The sequence below is a fragment of the Silurus aristotelis genome, assembly GCF_946808225.1.
Source record: "Silurus aristotelis genome assembly, chromosome: 2".
Classification (NCBI taxonomy): domain Eukaryota; kingdom Metazoa; phylum Chordata; class Actinopteri; order Siluriformes; family Siluridae; genus Silurus; species Silurus aristotelis.
This window is the reverse complement of record NC_139575.1, coordinates 5,008,996-5,014,995: the sequence shown is the minus strand read 5'-3', so window position 1 is coordinate 5,014,995 and position 6,000 is coordinate 5,008,996.

The following is a 6,000-nucleotide window of genomic DNA, read 5'->3' as shown; positions in this document are numbered from 1 at the left end:
GTTTATCCCTGATGAGCGAGCCGGTGGCGATTGAGATGAAGAAAAAACTCCCTGAGATGTCATAAGGAAGAAACCTTGAGAGAAACCAGACTCAAGAGGAAACCCATCCTCATCTGGGTTGCACCGAATGTCCATTTATTACAGATAAACGATGTTGAGGTGCAGTGATGGTGATCAGAAGCAAACTGTAATCCTGAGTCAGTGTAGCAGACTGTTGACATTAACTACAGTCCAAATCCATCCTCAAAGCTCCCGTTCTTACGTCGGATTTTCATGGATCCCCTGAGCGTTGATGAGGAAACCGTCCCAAGCTGCACAGAGTGGCCTCCAATCGAGGAGGACACTATCCAGAGGCAGGCTGGGATGGAGTAAGCAGATCCCAGGAGAGGAGTGGGTCAGGAACAGTGGTCACTGGAACCTCATGTTTAACTCGACTGAGAAAGAAAGAGAGAGAGAGAGAGAGAGAGAGAGAGAGAGAGAGAGAGAGAGAGAGGGTGACAGGAAGAGAAGGATATGAATTATTAAGTGTCCTTATTGTTGTATGAAAGTTAATATCACTGTGCAGTTTGGACTCCGGCAAGACTCGCTATGGCAGCATAACTAAAAGGGAGAAACAGAAGTTAACACAGACATGAGGGATCTCTGGGATAAGAGACGACCCACCACACCACCGTCAACAAACCTGAGTTATTTAGGGACGTACCAACTGATTTATACATTTATCCCCATTCTCACCAGTTTCCACAGAAACACAGTGATGAATTGCCCCATTTGGACTTCCACAATAACAAACCAAACGCACTCATGTTTTTCCTTTCTTCGTACCCACAGTGAGGTTTAACACATTCCCATCTTTCACATCTTTAAGCAGCTTCACAAAAAAGCTCGAGCTCACTTCCTGAAAGATTCCTACATGCCGAGCTCATTTGTTTGGTCTTTCTGCACTCATCTAACCATCTGGACTGGGTTTAGGTTGAGTGACTCTGGATGTCAGGAGATAAAAAATGTAACATGTATCTCTTAATTTGCTTGGAAGATAAAGAACGTAAGTAGCAAACATGGATAACATCGCATTATTAGAGGATTTGTGACCAGATATGGACATTTAAATGAAATGGAAGATGAATAATAGATGAGGAAGGAAAAGAACAGGAAGCTGTGACCATGTAAGAAAAATGAGGGTATAAAACATGACAGCAACATTTATATCTATACAGATGTTTTGTAATTGGCTCTTTTTGAATGGTAAATGTTTTGGGCGACATGTTTATCACTCACAGGTTTAGGTTTGACTAGACTTTAGTCAAAGTCAAGTTAAAGTGAACTTTATTGTCATTCAGCCACGCTGCAATGTGCAAAGCAGAACGAAATAGCGTTTTTCCAAAGGCTCCATGTGCAAATAAACATAATATAAACATCATATAATATTTACATTTTGGATTTGTTTCATTTTAGTCAGGACTTAGAAGCAAATATGGCTTGAAATATTTAAATAATATAGATTTTTTTTTCTGCGATGAGTTGTAACACTGTAAATGAGGTGATCGCTTAGTGGTTACGAGATCGGACTTTTAATTTGAAGGTCGATCTGAGAGTCACCAAGCTGCCAATGCCGGGCCCTTAGAGTAAGGACCCTAACCCCATATTTGCTCAGTTGTAAAAATGAGATAAATGTTAGTTGCTCTGGATAATTATGTCTGCCAAATGCCATAAATGTATCTATAAATAACACTCCAGGCCAACTGAGTATTTGGGTCACAACTTTGATTGGTAGCTCAGTGGTTAAGGCACTAGACTATAGCTCGGAAAGTCATAAGTTCAAATCCGAGGACCACCGAGATGCCACTACTGGTTCCTTCAGCAAGGCTCCATAAATGTAAATGTAGAAATTTGTCCATGGTTTTGTCCGCGCTTTGACTTCATTAGGGGCGTCATGTAATAAAAACAGAAATGCATTTAAGAGCATAGCTTGTAAACACAAAACAAAACTATGACCATGGAAGATAATGGATGCTGTAAAGGTTGAGGTTATATCTTCTGTCACAAAGAGCATATGTAAGTGCTAAGCGACAGTCATGTGACATGCAGGAGCTGATGGGACAAGAAAGCAGTTAATTGCTTATTATAAAAGAATCCTATATTTGGTCAGGTCCCTCACTTTATTTTCACCTATGCGTGCTACAATCCCACTATTGTAGCATTCTTTAAATAAATGAATGATCTAGTAATACTAAGATATCACCGTTTATACTGCAAACATCTGGCATCTTTAGAAAAGAGCCTGATTTATAGCTATTCGCATGCGGTTTTACTGCAAAGAAGACGCACAAGTATGTGATCATTCAGATAAACTGATCCCACCCTAGTATAACTTTTTACTATCCTGGATCTCAGAAATCCTATTCATGTCAAGCCAAGAGTCACACTGCACATAAGGATCACAATTAAACAAACAATGATGGACAGAAGGGTTGTGTGTCCTGGCCTGGGAAAGAATTTTTTTTATGTAGTGCTAACAGGATGGAGTTATTCTTTACTGAAATAGGTTTTGCAAACAGCAGGCTTGGGAAGACAAAAACAAAAAAAAACAGTAAAAGAAGATTATAAAAGCATAGCTACCTGTCTGTGCTCTGTCTCTGTTGTCTGAAATGAAGATACAACTCATCAGGGTTCTTCACTGAACAGATTCCACACACTGGTTTAGAACTCAAAACTGCGATAAACACAGATTCCTCAGTCTTTCAACATTATTTACACAATTTGGCCTACACGCTTATCCAGAGTGACTTACGTTTGTCTCATTTATAAAAGGGAGCAGTGGAGTAGTTAAGAGTCTTGCTCAGGGGCCCATGAGCTTGGTATGGCTGGGATTTGAACTCATGACCTTCTGAGTCAAAGACCACTGCCTAAATCACTAAGCTACCACTCCATTGAAGCCAAGTGACAAGAATCAAACGATCAAAATTCACACAGTCCCATACACTCATAAATCTGAAACAGTAAACTTTCCTTACACCGAAAAAGTCCAACCATTTATCATCTTTGTGGAATCTAAAAACACATTCAGTTCAAACATGCTGTACATTTACTTACTTCAGTGCTGCTAACTCGTGCTATTCAGATCACGTGCGATACCACGTCTGCGATTTCATCCAGGACAGCTAGAACGTAAAACTAACGTGAAACTTTGCGTTAAACTGGGCAAATCTGCCACAGAGACGTTTGACATGACATACGTTGGACATATTGTACAGCGATGCTGCTACGAGTCATTTGAGGTGTTTTAAGTGGTACGAAGAACATCAGAAGACGATGAGAGACCAGAAAGTAAAAAAAAAACATTTGGCAACTTCGGCAAACCAGAGAACAATCCACACAATCTCACTTCCGCGCCCACTCTACTCGCCAGATTTGGCTCCTGTGGACTTCTCCCTCTTCTTGAAGATGAAGATCCAGATCATCGGTCACTGTTTTGACACCATTACAGAAAAACCCAGAATCGCAAAAGCTTGATAGCTTGGAAAGAAGACTTCTAGGACACATCCCAGAAGTGGCAGGAACACAGGGAGCGCTGTATTGCTGTGCAACAAGACTATTTTGAAGGTGATGGTGTGGAAACCTACATTAAAAAAATAAAACTTTCACGTAAACAGAGTGAGTCTCAAACCCCACAAATGTAAGTTGAAATCCCTGCAATACCAAACTGCCACTGCTGGGGTCTTGATCAAAGCCCTTAACCTTCAGCTGCTCATTAAGATAAATGAGACAACTGTACATTGTTCTGGATAAGAGCGCCTGCTAAACACTGTCAATGTAACGTAAATGGTTTCCATAGTAACAGCTCATACACACTTTCCCGGCACAGGAAAGAATTAGAGCAGATGAGTTTATGCTTCTATATCCAATGCAGAGCCCAATTTCCTTTGAGAGAAAAGGAGATGTCCCTGGCATGGATACGGTGTGTCCTATCATTACTTTCGTTCCAACTATATGTGATTGGATGAGATGGAGTTGCAGAATATAAGACAATCTTTTTTTTTTTCAGGACAGTCCACTAAATTGCTTTGTTGGGCCCAATTCCAGACCACAGTGAACAAACCCTGGATTTGGAAACAGGAAACAGTGCACTGTGCCTGCACGGCAAAAAAACCCCTCATCTAGTCAACACAATCATGTATATACATTTGTTTTCATGTACTTAATCTTTTTTAATCCTTATTTTCTCTTTCTTTCTTTTTGATGTTTAAATGTCAGACAGTCGTAAAAATCATTTCACTGCATGTCGTACTCTGTATGAATGTTTATGTGACAAATAAAAATTTTATTCCAATTTTAATTCTAGCCATAAAAATCTTTTGGATCTTATTTCAATGATCTTATCTTCGTATTCTTTTACATTTATTTTAAGAATAAAATACTTCGAAAGACCAGATTGTGCAACATTATTATTTCTTTTTCTTACGTAAAGCTTAAAGTTTGTTATTTTACCTGCAAATTGAGGTTAATTACCATCAGAGGCATAATTTAAAATCATTTTTTTTTTTTTTTTTTTCTTTGTTTTAGTTGTAATAACTGGTTTTAATGTTGCCCAGTAAAACATGCTCAATAATCACACTTGGTACTTGTTCATTAGTATCATTTATTCCAAATGCATTTAACCCATTTATTCACCACTTAATAATAAATTATAAGAGTCTTCAGTATTTAACCATCACATTCTTTCCAAACATCATCCAGAATTGTTATAATATTTTGGAACTTTCTTCTTTATGCAAAATACATATAGCTTTTTACTACGTTGTTCTGTAGTTTGATTGTAGTTTCTCATGTTGAATATGTTTCATCGTTCAGTAATGACAAAATACATTCAATAATGTTTTATGCTGTAATAAGTTCTAAGTATTTTGAGAAGCAGCAAGTAATGATTTCGCTTAGTTTTTGCATCGTAACTGCTGTGTTACAAGAGAACTTTCATTTGCATAATTAATTGTTTTTGGTCTCGATTTGAATAATAATCTTGTTATTAGTTTAAATGCTTTGTCTAATTTTAAGGCTGAATATATAATGACAATTTTTTGATTAAGAGTAAGTTCCCTTTGTAGTAACTGTGATTTTAGGATCTTTTCACACAAATAAGGGGAAAACCTAAATGATTTAAAAATCATTAACAGGATAGTTTTAAGATAATTAGACTTCATCGACTGCTTGGAACAAGTGTTTTAATGCAAATTTTAGTTTACATTTAGTTTTTTTTGGTTTTTAAGCCTAAATATGTTTTCTTATTTTTTTGAAATCTTACCAAGTGTAATTGTTACTGCACTGGCAGATAATTAGATTTTCAAGATCAAGATCAAAGAAGAACATTGTTTTAATCCATCTGAGCGTTTTCTAAGAACATGATAAGCAACTGAATGGAAAAAAAAAAAAAAACATGCGTTATGTTCCATGCTTGCCTTGTGTTAATATGTAGCTTAAATAAATGAGCAAATTACTGAGGAATTTTTGCTTCCTAATGTCTTCATCGGACGTAAAACAAATCAATGATGGTGTCAGGTCTTGGTATATCTATCCTTAACAAGACGCAGGAAACGATCGATGCAATCACTGCCAAAAGCTGTTGTTGAAACTGCGACATTGATAAACCGCAATTTGCGCATGGTTTATCGGGTTTTCTGCCATTGTGAAATACAACAAGCATTTCATTTGCTGCTGGTTAAAGCCATTGCTAAATATATATCTCACACACACTCGGGGGGTTTTGCTGGTTCAGAGAGATTTAAAGGACAGTTGCAATAATGAACAGTTGAGATAGATGGTATTGTCTGAAAAAAAAAAACACTGTTTCTGCTTTGTCCCCCATAAACATTTCAACACAAGGCATCGATCTCTGTGAGTGTGTGAGAAAGAAGTGAAGAACATAGTAAGATTGAGAGGATGATGAAGAATGATGAAGACAACCTGAACTCGCACAAGCGGCGTAACTCACGGCATACTGTAGTG